At 40.3% G+C, this 16,878-nt stretch overlaps 1 pseudogene; it reads left to right on the top strand.

The window, feature by feature from the left end:
* Nucleotides 1–14,857: 14,857 nt before the first annotated feature.
* Nucleotides 14,858–16,677, top strand: LOC115146553 (zinc finger protein RFP-like; annotated as a pseudogene).
* Nucleotides 16,678–16,878: the final 201 nt, after the last annotated feature.

The raw sequence follows: 16,878 nt of genomic DNA, 5'->3' as shown, positions 1-16,878 counted from the left end.
TGGAAGACCTATTTGCGATCAAAAGCTTTAACTTCCTGACTGATGTCTTGAGATGTTGCTTCAATATATCCACATAATTTTCCTGCCTCTTGATGCCATCTATTTTGTGAAGTGCACCAGTCCCTCCTGCAGCAAAGCACCCCCACAACATGATGCTGCCTCCCCCGTGCTTCACAGTTGGGATGGTTTTCTTCAGATTGCAAGCCTCCCCCTTTTCCCTCCAAACAATGATGGCTATTGTAGCCAAACAGTTCTATTTTTGTTTCATCAGACCAGAGAACATTTCCCCAAAAAGTACGATCTTTGTCTCGATGTTGCAAACCGTCTGTTTTTTTATTGGTGGTTTTGGAGCAGTGGCTTCTTCCTTGCTGAGCGGCCTTTCAGGTTATGTCGATATAGGACTCGTTTTACTGTGAATATAGATACTTTTGTACCCGTTTCCTCCAGCATCTTCACAAGGTCCTTTGCTGCTGTTCTTGGATTGATTTGTACTTTTCGCACCAAAGTACGTTCATCTCTAGGAGACTGAACGCGTCTCCTTCCTGAGCGGTATGACGGCTGCCTGGTCCCATGGTGTTTATACTTGCATACTATTGTTTGTAGAGATGAATGTGGTACCTTCAGGCGTTTGGAAATTGCTCCCAAGGATGAACCAGACTAGTGGATGTCTACAATGGTTTTTCTGAAGTCTTGGCTGATATCTTTTGATTTTCCCATGATGTCAAGCAAAGAGGCCCTGAGTTTGAAGGTAGGTCTTGAAATACATCCACAGGTACACCTCCAATTTACTCAAATTATGTCAATTAGCCTATCAGAGGCTTCTAAAGCCATGACATAATTTTGGGGAAATTTTCAAGCTGTTTAAGGGCACAGTCAACTTAGTTTACGGTAACTTCTGACCCACTGGAATTGTGATACATTGAATTATAATTATAAGTGAAATCATCTGTAAACAATTGTTGGAAAAATGACTTGTGTCATGCACAAAGTAGATGTTCTAAACGACTTGCCAAAACTATAGTTTGTTAACAAGAAATCTGTGGAGTGGTTGAAAAACGAGTTTTAATGACTCCAACAAGTGTATGTAAACTTCCGACTTCAACTGTGTATGCTTTTACTCCATTGTTTGTAAATAATGTAATCGTAAACAAACACTTGAAGCCTCAACATGTTTTTTTGTTTTTTTCTCCCCAATTTCGTGGTATCCAATTGTTTAGTAGCTACTATCTTGTCTCAGCGCTACAACTCCCGTACGGGCTCTGGCTTCGGCACTGAGCCGAAGCAGCTCTCACACATTGACAACCGTCTCCAACTTCTCCAGAGCTTCCTATCCCTAGGGTGCACCCCTCCACTCACCAAGACTGGTCTGAGGTCAGTGTTCACAGTGACGTGTGGGGACTGTGGGGAGAGCTGTGTCTCTGCCGGAGGAAATACTGAATAAAGAGATGGAGAAGCTGCCTAAAGTCCAACTGAAGAGGTACGCAGCAGTCTGCAGTGGAGGTGACGGGTCGGATTCACAAAACATTTACTTACGAAAAAACTAAATTCAATTCCTCAAAATATTCTTAGCAATTCGTAGTTTTCTTAAGAACTTCGTAAATATCTTATGTGGCATTGACATTAGTGATGTGCTTGAAACCTTTTTAAATAGCCCTATGTGACAGGGAGGATCGGATTTGATTATTACATTATAGCCATCAGATCAGCTGTATCAAAATCAAAAAATGGATAACCAAGAAAAGAGATTGAAGTGATGGTGGAGGAAATAGCAGTCAGGAAAAGGTTGCTGTTGGGGAGACTTGATAACTGCGGGGTCACTGCTGAGACCATCAAGAAAGGATGGGCGAGATTGGCCGAGTCTGTTACTGCCTTCGGGGGTATGGCAAGGGACAGTGACGCCATAAAAATCAAGTGGTCCGACATCAAGCCGGCTGCTAAGAAGAAGGGAGATGAGAGACCATTCACGTGGACCAGCTGGAGGAGAAGGTGTCGTCCATCATAGAGATGGTGGTAGAGGGACTGCGCGACCGGTAAATTAGTCAGCTACATTAGCTAGCTAACGTGTAAAGACATTATAGCCAAAATAGCTAACGATTAACGACGTTAACGTTAGCCAAGTTCTTCTTTGCAAATTGACGAAATTTGCAAATATGGAATATTGCTCATTACTAGCTAGCTAGATAATGCGTGTTTTAATTTGTATTCTTGCTGTAACTTACTTAAATAACCGGTAGCCAACTGTGAAAACATTCATGGTTACAAAAGTATCCATTCGTCTCAAGACAAGGGTTTAGCTGTCCTAAAGTTAAGGAAAAATGGCAGTTAAGAAATTAAGAAATTAAAGTTAAGAAATGTCTTCTTAAGAATGTTTTGTGAACCCGGCCTCTGGACCCCGATACAGCACATCTATATCTCATCCTGTCTGAAGATGGAAAACAAGTAAGATGTGGAGACACCACAGAATCTTCCTGACAATCCAAAAAGGTTTGATCGTTTTGCCATTGTCCTTGGAGAGGATTTCTTCTCCTCAGGGAGATTTTACTTATGAAGTGATGGTTAAGGGGAAGACTTCATGGGTTTTAGGAGTGGCAAGAGAGTCCACTGACATGAAGGTGAATATCACACTGACACCTGAGGATGGACTCTGGACTGTGATGCTAAGCGATGGAAATGAGTACCAAGCCTGTACATCCCACTCTATCCTCCTCTCATTGAGAGAGAAGCCCCAGAAGGATGGGGGTGTCTGTGGACTACGAGGAGGGTCAGGTCTCCTTCTATGATGTGGCCAGATCTCATATCTACTCTTTCACTGGCTGCACCTTTACAGAGACACTATTCTTACTTCGGTCCCTCTGGTAATGATGATGGTCAAAAATCTGCCCTTCTCATCATCCCTCCTGTCAATCTAAGGTCATGAGTTACGTTTTTCAAGAATCAATGGGGTTATATCATTCATTTATAAGTACAAAAAGGGATGTAGAAGCTACAGATGGACCCTTTAAGCTGGTTATTGATACTGTATAAGTGAATGTGGTAAAGGACATACTCAGCCTTTAAGCTGGTTATTGATACTGTATAAGTGAATGTGGTAAAGGACATACTCAGCCTTTAAGCTGGTTATTGATATTGTATAAGTGAATGTGGTAAAGGACATACTCAGCCTTTGAGCTGGTTATTGATACTGTATAAGTGAATGTGGTAAAGGACATACTCAGCCTTTTGAGCTGGTCCCATAGTACTGCACTTCGAAAAAGGACATACTTTTCCATTGTTACTGCGGATCTAAGACAGTGAATATAATAAGGGAAGTACTGTGCCTTTGAGCAGGTTGTTGGTTACATTTTTATGATGGGAAATGTATAATACACACACACACACACGCGCACACAAAAACGTACAGACATATACACACAACTCACTTTGTTTGTAGTCATGTTATAGTCAACTCATGACTTTTGTATGAATGATTTTTTAATAAAATAGTTGTATCTAGTTGTCATGGGGTGGCAGGGTAGCCTAGAGGTTAGAACGTTGGACTAGGAACCGGAAGGTTGCAAGTTCAAACCCCCAAGCTGACAAGGTACAAAGCTGTCGTTCTTCCCCTGAACAGGCAGTTAAACCCACTGTTCCTAGGCCGTCATTGAAAATAAGAATTTGTTCTTAACTGACTTGCCTAGTTAAATAAAGGTATAATAATATGTGTTCATTATCTTTAAATGTTTGCATGTTTCAGTAAATAGTCGTACATCTCTGTTTGATTCAGCTTTTGGTATATTTGGCATTTTTATAATTAATCACCAAGCTACTGTAAATAAATGGATACTGCCTATAGCAAGCAGCGTACCACCTTGCATCCCACTGATGGCTTGCTTCTGAAGCTAAGCAGGGTTAGTCCTGGTTGGTCCCTAGATGGGAGACCATATGCTGCTGGAAGTGGTGTTGGAGGGCCAGTACGAGTCACTCTTTCCTCTTGTCTAAAAAAATATCCCAATGCCCCAGGGCAGTGATTGGGGACATTGCCCTGTGTAGGGTTCCGTCATTTGAATGGGACGTTAAACGGGTGTCCTGACTCTCTGTGGTCACTAAAGATCCCATGGCACTTATCGTAAGAGTATAGGGGTGTTAACCCCGGTGTCCTGGCTAAATTCCCAATCTGGCCTTCAGACCATCACGGTCACCTAATCATCTAATCAAGTGGCTCATTCATCCCTGTAGCTATTCCCCAGGCCGTTGCTGTAAATGAGAATGTGTTCTCAGTCAACTTACCTGATAAAATAAGGGTAAAAAAAAAAATGTCTTCATAAAAAACTGAAATTGCTCTCTGTGAGAAATGCTCAGTCTTTAGCCATTCGGCAAAGGGTTACCACAGCCCTATAATCATGATATCATATTAAGAAGGGTTTATTTACAACCTATCGGTTATAAGATGTTGGGAATAGTGGTATAGGTGAGTCTGATATTAATTAAATACCCTGAACTATGTTCAATGTCAGCAGCAATTTCCAGGGAGAAATGCTCAATCTGAAGTCATTCGGCTATGGGTTTCACAACCCTATAGCAATGATACAAGTTATATCACCTTAAAAAGGGTTTATCTACAACATCTGGAGTATAACATGTTGGGGAGTCTGACGTAACTTGAGTTCAGTCTTCACCAATGAGAACCAAGAGGGGCCGAGCTTCATCCTTCATGACTGGGTGTTTGTATATCAACCCTACACCCATTTCATTAGATCCGAACAGGATGGATAACAGTGATTCATATAACTGGTTTGCACCCTAAAAAAAAGGATAGTTGTGTTTTGCTGCATGACACACTTACATTATGTGTCTACCCGCATGATGTGGATCATTGTCAGGTTATTAGGTATAAACGTCAGTAACAAAAGAACACCATGGTTGTAAATGTGTACAATGTGTTTGTTTTGGGTCTTATGTAAATTAGACAGTCACGGAGGATTTTCTTCTGATTAACATGTCAGGGCATAGCACTTTCCATTCGGCTTCAGAGAACTTTGATGTAAAAGGCTTGATCACACCTGTCGTGACGACTTCTATTCGTCACGCCCGTTGTTGCTTTATCCAACCCAATGTTGAAAAAAAATCATGCTTCCCACCACTAGATCACATAACTAGACGTGAGCGGGATGTGAACCCAACGCTGCCGCCAATTTTGGCCTACAATGATGGCAAATGCCTTATTACAAAACTATATAACATGATTGACACGGCCGCAATAATCGTCATGAAACAGCCTTCAAAGCTCCATAAATCTAAGCCAACATAATTCATTGTTTTACATTAACCTGTTAAACTGCTTTGATATGGCTTAATTGATTATAGTCCAGACTCGTTATAGTTGCAAGTACCATGCAGTTGCACCAGGGGAATTTAAACCAAACATATTTTTTGCAGGTCTTCTGTTTATTGATGAATTAGTTTCCCATCTTGAAAATGTATCCCCATTCCCCAATCAAATGCTTTCATTGATGCCACAAAAAAATCTGCCAACCCTCATAAAATCGAACATAGCACCAGCATACAACAGTATTAAGCGAAAACAAGCATAGAAAACAGCATTGGCATTAAAAATGTTTTTAATAAAACGTAAGGATAGTATTATATTATAAGTATTTCGGGGACAACATGATTTGTTAACATAATTCGGTTGTTAACACGTTTGTTTTTTATATAAATAAATGTGGAACACAAAGACCGCGTAGAAAAGCATTGCCCAAAATGCATTGCTCCAATAACTTTTAAAAGATTGCTCAGAAGTTTTCCCCCCAAAAACGTACTTTTCTGTGATTGAAGTGACACAAAAATGGGCTTTTCCTACGAATTAAGTTGCACAAAAAAAAGTATTTTCACACGAACTAAGCCGCAGAAAAATGCACGAAAACGCAAAAAATCTGCTGAAATACTTTTTGTACGTATTTGCACGAATTGAGTGTGAGATTGTGATGCCACGGTTCTCCTCTGAAATATTATAATGACATTTTCTGTACATATGAATATACTGAGTGCACAAAACGTTAGGAACAAAACACTCCTCCCATTCATCCATATTGCTTGACGCAGATTTAATAAGTGATATCAATAAGGGATCATAGATTTTCACCTACCCATATTGTTGACCTTCTTTGACAGAAGGAATACTATATCCCTCAAAGGAGAGCTGAACCAAGAACACGACATCTCAGGTTGAAAGCGGCCCGCGGCACATATTATTCCAAAATTAACTAGGGTACATAAGATAATTTGTCATATAGTCAGTATCTTTCAAAACAGATTTGCGAGATTCCGTGAATTGTATGACGTTCCTTGGATATTTGAGTGCTGAGTATGATTTCAATCATGCCCAGTCATGCCCACTTGGCCTCTAACACGGGGTGGTAACGCCTTTGGAGAAATGCAGTAAGGGAAGGTTGAATGGAGGAAAAGCTGTGCTGAGTGTGCTCTATCTAATCGTAGCATCAGAGTCATCCTACAGCCTGCTTATCTCTTCACATACAGCAGAGAGGCTGTCTGAGGCACTACATCTCAGTGCTAGAGGTGTCACTACAGACACCCTGGTTCAAATCCAGGCTGTACCACAACCAGCTGTGATTAGGTGTCCCATAGGGCGGGGCACAATTGGCCCAGCGTTGTCTGGGTTTGGACGGTGTAGGCCGTCATTGTAAATAAGAATTTGTTCATAACCGACTTGCCTAGTTAAATAAAGGTTCATTTAAAAAATGTTGAAAGAACGAGACTTGTTCATAATAAACGGCTTAGGGTTTACCGCCTCAAACGTCCTCACATTTGTGAGATAATGTTAGCATCATGTTTATCAACGCTACTCTAGAAAGGAGGTGTATGGTGAATGTATGGTTCGATTTGCAATTCTTGAACATTCATGTTCACATTGTCATGCTGCGTTTGCTAAGCCAATAGTCACTTCATTCAAATGAAGTGAAAAAGTAATCCAAGTTATGTTGCTTTAATTCATCAAATCAAATTGTATTTGTCACAGACACTTGTTTAGCAGATGTTATTGCGTTTCTAGCTCCAACAGGTCAGTAATATCTAATAATTTCACAACACACACAATACACACAAATCTAAAGTAAAGGAATGGAATTAAGAATACATCAATATTTGGGCGAGCAATGTCAGAGCGGAATAGACTAAGATACAGTTTAATGGGATAGAAAACAGTATATATATAGTATATGAGATGAGTAATGCAAAATATGTCAAAATTATTAAAGTGACCTGTGTTCCATTTTAATGTGACCAGTGATTTCAAGTCTATGTATGTAGGGCAGCAGCCTCTATGGTGCAGGGTTGAGTAACTGGGTGGTAGCCGGCTAGTGATGGCTATTTAACAGTCTGATGGCCTTGAGATAGAAGCTGTTTTTCAGTCTCTTGGTCCCAACTTTGATGCACCTGTACTGACCTCGCCTTCTTGGATGATAGCGGTGTGAACAGGCAGTGGCTAAAGTGGTTGTTGAATATAAGTGTATTAGTCGATGTTATTCTCGGAGTCTACCCGGAACATATCCGAGTCCGCATGATCAAAACAATCTTGAAGCGTGGATTCCGATTGGTCAGACCAGCTTCGAATAGTCCTTAGCACGTGTACTTCCTGTTTGAGTTTCTGCCTATAGGAAGGGAGGAGCAAAATAGAGTCGTGATCAGATTTGCCGAAGGGAGGGCGGGGGAGGGCCTTGTAGGCATCCTGGAAGTTGGAGTAGCAGTGGTCGAGTGTTTTAGCAGCTCGAGTCCTACAGTCAATGTGTTGATAGAATTTCGGTAGCGTTTTCTTCAAATTTGGTTTGTTAACTTCTTCGAGATAGGGGGCGCTCTTTTAATTTTTGGATAAAAAACGTTCCCGTTTTAAACAAGATATTTTGTCACGAAAAGATGCTCGACTATGCATGTAATTGACAGCTTTGGAAAGAAAAAACTCTGACGTTTCCAAAACTGCAAAGATATTATCTGTGAGTGCCCCAGAACTAATGCTACAGGCGAAACCAAGATGAAGTTTCATACAGGAAATGCCCCAGATTCTGAAGGCGCTGTGTTCCAATGTCTCCTTATATGGCTGTGAATGCGCCAGGAATGAGCCTGCCCTTTCCGTCGTTTCTCCAAGGTGTCTGCAGCATTGTGACGTATTTGTAGGCATATCATTGGAAGATTGACCATAAGAGACTACATTTACCAGGTGTCCGCCCAGTGTCCTGTGTCGAAATTATTGCGTAATCTCTAGGTCCATGCGCGTTCCATTTCTTCAGAAGAGAAAGTCAACTGCCACGAAGGATTTATCATCGATAGATATGTGAAAAACACCTTGAGGATTGATTCTAAACATCGTTTGCCATGTTTCTGTCGATATTATGGAGTTAATTTGGAAAAAAGTTCGCGTTTTAATGACTTAATGTTTTTTCTTTTTTTTTTCTTACCCAAACGTGATGAAGAAAACGGAGCGATTTGTCAACACAAATAATCTTTTTGTAAAAACTGAACATTTGCTATCTAACTGAGAGTCTCCTCATTGAAAACATCTGAAGTTCTTCAAAGGTATATGATTTTATTTGAATGCTTTTCTGGTTTTTGTGAAAATGTTGCATGCTGAATGCCAGGCATAATCCTATGCTAGGCTATCAATACTGTTACACAAATGCTTGTTTAGCTATGGTTCAAAAGCATATTTTGAAAATCTGAGATGACAGTGTTGTTAACAAAAGGCTAAGCTTGAGAGCAAATAGATTTATTTCATTTCATTTGCGCTTTTCATGAATAGTTAACGTTGCGTTATGCTAATGAGCTTGCGGATAGATTTACACAATCCTGGATACAGGTTTTTTTCGTAGCTAAACGTGACGCAGAAAACGGAGCGATTTGTCCTAAACAAATAATCTTTCAGGAAAAACTGAACATTTGCTATCTAACTGAGAGTCTCCTCATTGAAAACATCCGAAGTTCTTCAAAGGTAAATTATTTTATTTGAATGCTTTTCTGGTTTTTGTGAAAATGTTGCCTGCTGAATGCTAACGCTAAATGCTACGCTAGCTATCAATACTGTTACACAAATGCTTGTTTTGCTATGGTTGAGAAGCATATTTTGAAAATCTGAGATGACAGTGTTGTTAACAAAAGGCTAAGCTTGAGAGCTAGCATATTGATTTCATTTCATTTGCGATTTTCATGAATAGTTAACGTTGCGTTATGGTAATGGGCTTGAGGCTGTAGTCATGATCCCGGATCCGGGATGGCTCGACGCAAGAAGTTAAAATCCCCAGCTACAATAAATGCGGCCTCAGGATATGTAGTTTCCAGTTTGCATAAAGTCCAGTGAAGTTCTTTGAGTGCCGTCGTGGTATCGGCTTGAGGAGGAATATACACGGCTGTGACTATAACCAAAGAGAATTCTCTTGAGAGGTAATACGGTCGGCATTTGATTGTGAGGTATTTTAGGTTGGGTGAAAAAAAGGACTTGAGTTCCTGTATGTTATCACAATCACACCACGAGTAGCTAATCATGAAACATATATTTAGATTTAATGCTGACCTTTCACCGAAAGTTTTACTATTTTTCTCTCTCTTTACCTCTTATTCTCTCTCAAAGAGAAGATAATGATATGGCACCTTCTCAGCCTTTGAGATGGTTGTGGATGTAGGTGAATGTGATAAAGGACGTACTTTTCCTTTGAGCTGGTTGTGGATCTAGGTGAGGATGACCACGGTATACAGGTGGAAGTCGACCAATCGCAGCATAGAGGACAGGATGGGGGTCATGGTCAGCTGGGATTTATTCCTGATATCCACCACAGGGTAGAGTAAAATTGAGTTAGAAAATAGTCAAACTGATACAGGACAGACCTGAATTCCAATTGTATTTGTTTTCTGTTAGACACTTTGAGCATTTGTTTGAGCCTATATATGGAGTGCCAGACATAGACATTTAATAATTCTATTTTTGTGGTGTCAGGTTGGTGGGGTTGTACTTTTGGGGCTATTCTATTGGTTATAATGCACCAGGGAAGCTCAAGTGCAGCTAACGTATTTGACTGAAAAAATATACTTTGAAGCCTGTGCAATTTCCATTTCACCACATCCCAATCACAAGCATTTAATTTAATTCAATATATTGTTTTATTGTTGGGTATACATACATTATTGTTTTTATATTTGGGTATATTTTTTTAATTGTTTCTCTCTCTTAGTGGATGTCTTAGTGACATGCAGACACAAACCCATGTCCAAGATTGAACTGATTCTCTCTTGCCCCACAGCTCTGACAAAGACAAGAGGACATAGATTGTTTCCTTTTATTCATCGGCATAAAAATGTTACAACAGTTCTGTGTCATGACACAAACTCATGAAAGGAATAGAGATCCAGTCACAGGGAATCCCTTTTTCTATGGATAGAGTATTACAAACTTAGTAAGCAGTAATGACTCAATGTTGCCTCAATTTTGGGATTGTCAGTTATGATCAAGCATTGCCTCTGACATAAGGCAACTTCAGTGCTCTTGGGCCTGCATTTCATACATTAGAGTAATAGAAAACTTTCGTATTAAAGTAAATGTCTATTTCATATCTGATCCACCATAGTAACACAATCCTGTTAACAGGCGAGGGGGAGAACACATTGCACAAATGTAGAAAAATAAATTCACAAATTTTTCTAAAATGTCCGTGCTAGTCAGTTGTATTAGTCAAGGAGGAATACATCACAAGTAGCAACCATTATCATCAATCCCACAATGCAAAAAGACATTGATATGCAAACGGTAGTATTGATTCAAAAAAATAACACATTTGAATAATCTCTCACGATAACTTCACCCACAAGAGGCTAAACAAAACCAAAACGCCACAACCTGTAGAATAGCACCAAACTACAATAACAGTCCCAAAATATGTGGCCTGTCGGCAGTCAAGTCTTCAAGATATTGGACTTTCAAGAAGCAAATTAGCAAAGTGTCACCTGCCACGTCATGATGATGCAAAATGCAAAACATTCTGGGACTGTATCAACAGTGGACTAATGACAAAAATACCAAAAGGGCAATATTGAACTGTTTCTTACAGAAGAAAAAGGCTATGCATCAGCATAAGCATGGTAGCACTTGAAAAGGAAGAGTTTGGAGATTATGGGGAAATTATTAGACCAAAATTGAGGACACAACAGATCACCTGACAAGACTAAATCCAAACATTACACTGCTGATTTTATGTGCATTTTACATGTACTGTGTTTTATTTTTATCAGCGTCATCATTTTGGGTGTATGACTCTAGATTATGGAGGTAAATGAATGCATTCTGTTGGAAACGTTTTGTTAACTCACCATGGGCTTCATCTCACAACCGTCTCCACCTGCCTCGGCCCGGTCCCCTCCCGCCATATTCTTACTGTTCTCTACAAACCCCTAAAGGGGGAGAAAGAAGAAAGAGTGTGAATGTGTGTATTGGCTGTTGAGACAATAGGGGGCAAGTATCGCAAATGCTAGTTTGGTGTAAAATGTGCATAAACGCCATTCACAATATAGAAATGGATTAAAGTGGAAAAATCATTCAGGTACGTTAAACACTTCTTTGGGCACCACAAGCAGCATATGCAGGCATTCAGCATATGGCAAGCACAGGCATTTTCTTACATTCCCATTGTCTGGCATGACTCGATGAACTGGTAGTTTGTATGAGCGAAAGTGAGTATGTTTAAAGGCATAATTTGGGATATTTCGCTGCTTATGTACCCCTTTCCTGCAGTCAAATGATCTAGTGGCCTCATGTGGCGGCAGGGTAGCCTAGTGGTTGGACTAGTAACTGAAAGGTTGCAAGTTCAAATCCCCGAGCTGACAAGGTACAAATCTGTTGTTTTGCCCCTGAACAGGCAGTTAACCCACTGTTCCTAGTCCGTCATTGAAAATAAGAATTTCTTCTTAACTGACTTACCTAGTTAAAGAAAGATAAAATAAAAAAATGGGTGGGATGTTATGAATATGTTTCATATTTTCATCATTAATCAAACAAAATAAATAATTCAACAGTCGAAAATCCAGTGTTCCTATGTCAAACCGTTTAGTTATTTTTCAGTCTTCTGTGATGTAATATAAAGTGTAATAGCGGGATGCAAACTCAATGTATTACATTTCAACTCCATATCTGACATGGTATAGGTGTCTTTTATTAAGCCCAGAACCATGTGCGTGAGGTGTAGAAGAAACACTGTGTGACCCTGATTTAGTCTACTGCAGTGAAAGGTTAAATAAGGATCAAATCTAGCTAGACGGACTGTATTTGTTCATCCCCTGTGAATTCTATTGTAGTCTATGTCTTTAGAAAACCTTCAATACATCTGCAGTAACTCCTTAACTAACATTTCTGATTGACACTGTTGTATCAAGAATGTATCATGAATGAAGAGAGATCAGACATGTGAAAGGGTTAATTCTGTTCCAGAGCACAGAGCAGCACTGGGTGGGGAGCAGCATGTCAACGTCATTTTACTACAGAGAAACTGAAGTGTATAGACATACTTTATGTTGCGCACACAAGCAAACGATCTCAAACTCTTCTGGAAAACCATTAAGACAGCTACGCAGTCTATGTTTTCTTTATACCACAGTATATAGTTCCGATAAATCTGATAAAACTCTTTTACACACACATAGATACAGGTGAGTAGAGATTTACAAGGGCAGGTGAAGATGCATTCTACTTTTTGGAATTATTGTATTCTCCTGTTTTCTTTATCGGTTACAGTACCTATGTTTAACTTTATTTTGTAGATTGACAAATTTATACCGTATGTTGTATGCAGGTTTGGGGAGTAACGGATTACATGTAATCTGTTCAATGTAAGGGATTACAAAAAAGGTAGTACCGTTGCGTTACGTTACCAGCAACAACAGCAAAAATGTAATCAGATTACCGATACTTTTGAAAAACGAATTGATTACTTCAAGGATTACTTAAAAATTCAGAAAGGATGTTTGCGGAAAAAAAATCTTTGACATTCAAATCAGCATTGAAAAAAGGCACGTGTTTAAATTTGTTCCACCTGAGCGAGTCTGACCACAAGTCAGAGACCAGCTATGATGACACACCAAATGTGTTTGATGGATCACGGGAAAAGAGCAGGAATAGGCTTTTGTAGGCTACAGTCCATGGTATGTCTTCCAATGGTGCGACTGCTGTCGGCATCCAAAGATGATCCAATTTGAATAAACGCTTGGAGGTAAAGATGACAGTAGTGGCGTAGTCTACGGCGATACGGATATCACTTAGTATTGATATCTACACAGCGCATTGATGTGAATCACACTGCTGCTCTCTCATTTAGCTATTTGCGCCACGGATTGTGGTTGTTGTGGATGGATGTTCACAAATCTAAATGTGTATTTGAACCCAATAACTTTTGAATTCAAGAAGTTTAAACTACCTATCAATCATTGTTCTTGAAACCAATGGACAGCCAGTGAAAAATGCGCTCTTGCAACAGCTGCATAGGGAGGATCCCAGCCTATGGAATAAAAGTGGGGCTTTTATTGCTCAATCTAATTCTTGCTGATAAAAAAAATGATCCATAGGCCTAATGGAGACATGCTCAAACTTGAACACTTTTGAGAGACTTAAAGGGACAATCTGTAGTTGTTACATTCATTTTTGGATTCATAAATTATATACATATTCATATATCCATATATATCCATTGATTCTTGAAGAATATAACTTGTAAATGCCTCATGAGCTTAGTTCAACTGTCATACCGCATCAGAACCGAAAATATAAACTTGTTTTTCTCCCGTGTTTATAAACATTGTAAATGTAAACAAACACTGTATAGCCTCATAACATGGTTAAACAATCATTTTGATATCATGAATGGTCAGTCCTTGCATCCGCAGCTCTGTCTATGAATCTGAGAGTGGTTACATTTCTCCAGGCCCATCCCTCACCTTTTTACCAAAACAGAGTCGGGCAGCCCGTTTCGTTATTGTTTCAATTCTGGATTTGCCCTTTAAACAGCTGCATATTATCAAGATATCAAAGTGTCACCAACAAAAAGGTAAAGAATAGGCCTATAGCAAATGCAGCATATGGCATTTGTTTTTCACGTGTAAATAGCACTTTTCAGTAGTGCTCAAAGCATGCCATTCCATGAGCGCAGCATTTCTTTTTCAACTCGAATCAATGAGCCCAATCAGTCCTCCATGACAACAAAATCATAAACAACAGAGTAGGACTGGCTAATAAGTCCTTAGTTTTGGGGTCATGCTCAGGTAAAACATTTGGCTAATCTATACTTCCATATTTCCAAGTCCTATTCCTGAAGATCAAGAGGTATAACATTTATTGGAATGACTGAAATTCTGATAGACTTTGGTTTTTAATTGTAAAGATAATTTAATCGTGTTATTATATGTAGTAGAAAGCGATGGGTTAGAAGAAGCCTGCATAACCAATCCATTAGGTAAATTTAACATCCATATATTGCCAGCTATGTACATTTTAACATTGATTTGTCCTGCGATAGATGTCGTTCAATTGGTAACATACATTTTTGTTTTCATCTAATGCCTCTTAAGGGGAAAGTAATCTAAAAGTAACGGAATGCACGGAACGTTACTGAGTTTGGGTAATCCTAGAGTTATGTAACTGATTACAATTTTGGACAGGTAACTAGTAACTGTAGCGGATTACATTTAGAAAGTAACCTACCCAACCCTGGTTGTATGTTTAAACGATTTTAATCCGTGTTGGTTAGTGTCTCTAAATGCCATGTTGACAATGGCACTGAAACAATTGAGAGCTGACTCATTCCAGGAAATAATTCAGAGTTCCGCCTTCTTTCTAGATATGGCTTCCTCCAGCAGTCTCCTGTCTGAAGAGCAGTTCCTGTGCTCTATCTGTCTGGATGTGTTCACTGAGCCAGTCTCCACTTCATGTGGACACAACTTCTGCATGGCCTGTGTCACAAAGTACTGGAATGGCAAGAACATGTGTCAATGTCCACTGTGTCAGGAGACATTCTCGAGACGACCTAAGCTTCACATCAACGCAACCTTCAGAGAAGTTGTAGAGAATTTTAAAAAGACGAGAGACAGACGTAAAGATGGGTCCCCATCCAAACCGGAAATAGTTCCCTGTGACGTCTGTACTAGGATGAAGCACAATGCCCTGAAGTCCTGCCTGGTGTGTCAGACCTCTTACTGTGAGACTCACCTTGAGCCTCATCAGATAGCCTTACCCTTAAAGAGACACAGACTGATCGACCCTGTGGTGAACCTGGAAGACAGGATCTGTAAGAAGCACGACAGATTCCTGGATCTGTTCTGTAGGACTGACCAGACATGTGTGTGTCAGTTCTGCACTGAAACAGACCACAAGACTCATGACACTGTTCCTATAGAGGAAGAGTCTGGAGAGAGGAAGGTTCAGCTGGGGAAAACTGAGGCAGAAGTACAGCTGATTATCCAGGGGCGACTGAAGAAGGTTAAAGATATCAAATTCTCAGTAGATCTCAGCAAGAGAGATGCAGAGAGAGAGATAGCAGACAGCGTGCAGGTTTTCACTGCTCTGGTGCGCTCCATTGAGAAAAGCCAGGCGGAGCTAATTGAGGTGATTGAGGAGAGGCAGAAAGCAGTAGAGTGTCAGGCTGAAGGGCTCATTAAAGAACTGGAGCAGGAAATCACTGAGCTAAAGAGGAGAAGCACTGAGCTGAAGCAGCTCTCACACACTGAGGACCACCTCCAACTTCTCCAGAGCTTCTCGTCCGTGGTGTGCACCCCCCCACTCACCAAGGACTGGTCTGAGATCAGTGTTCACAGTGATCTCTGTGTGGGGACTGTGAGGAGAGCTGTGTCTCAGCTGGAGGAGACACTGAATAAAGAGATGGAGAAGCTGCTTGAAGTCAAACTGAAGAGGATTCGGCAGTATGCAGTAGATGTGACTCTGGACCCCGATACGGCACATCTATATCTCATCATGTCTGAAGATGGAAAACAAGTACGATGTGGAGACACACCACAGAATCGTCCTCCCAATCCAAAAAGGTTTTATCAGTATCCCATTGTCCTTGGAAATGATGGCTTCTCCTCTGGGAGATTTTACTATGAGGTGACGGTTAAGCGGAAAACTGACTGGGATGTAGGTGTGGCCAGACAGCCCAAAGACAGGAAGGTTAATATCTCACCTAGCTCTGCGTACAGACTCTGGACTGTGTCTCTGAGGGATGGGAATACTTACAAAGCCTGTACCTTCCCCCTGTCTTCCTTTATTTGAGAGAGAAGCCCCAGAAGGTGGGTGTGTTCGTTGACTACGAGGAGGGTCAGGTCTCTTTTTACGATGTGGAGGCCAGGTCTCATATCTACTCTTTCACTGGCTGCACCTTTACAGATAAACTCTATCCATTCTTCAGCCCCTGTATGAATGCTGGTGGTAAAAACTCAGCCCCACTCATCATTTCCCCTGTCATTCACACACACTGATTAAACAATGGAGGGACATTTTCATCATAACATAGGTAATAAATGTTTTTATTTGCTGAAAAGACTATCAACTGAAATTGACTTATAGGTGTAGTTGTTCCAAACTGTTGCGCAAGCAAAATTCTGGGAACACCCAGCTATACACTGACGCAATGTGATATTTCTCGCTCATTTTTCTAAATAAAAGCATGAAACTATGTCTAAAGACTGTTCACAACATGGGGAAGCAGTAGGAAAAGGAATCTGGTTGATATCCCTTTAAATGGAGGGAAGGCATTCAATGGAACATGGAGCTTTCAAAATAGAGGCCACTTCCTGGTTGAATTTTCCTCAGGTTTTCGCCTGCAATATCAGTTCTGTTATACTCACAGACAATATTTTGACAGTTTT

The sequence above is a fragment of the Oncorhynchus nerka genome, linkage group LG18 (genome assembly GCF_034236695.1).
Source record: "Oncorhynchus nerka isolate Pitt River linkage group LG18, Oner_Uvic_2.0, whole genome shotgun sequence".
Taxonomy (NCBI): Eukaryota; Metazoa; Chordata; class Actinopteri; order Salmoniformes; family Salmonidae; genus Oncorhynchus; species Oncorhynchus nerka.
Note: the sequence above shows the minus strand (reverse complement) of the source record. Positions and strands in the feature narration are given on the sequence as shown.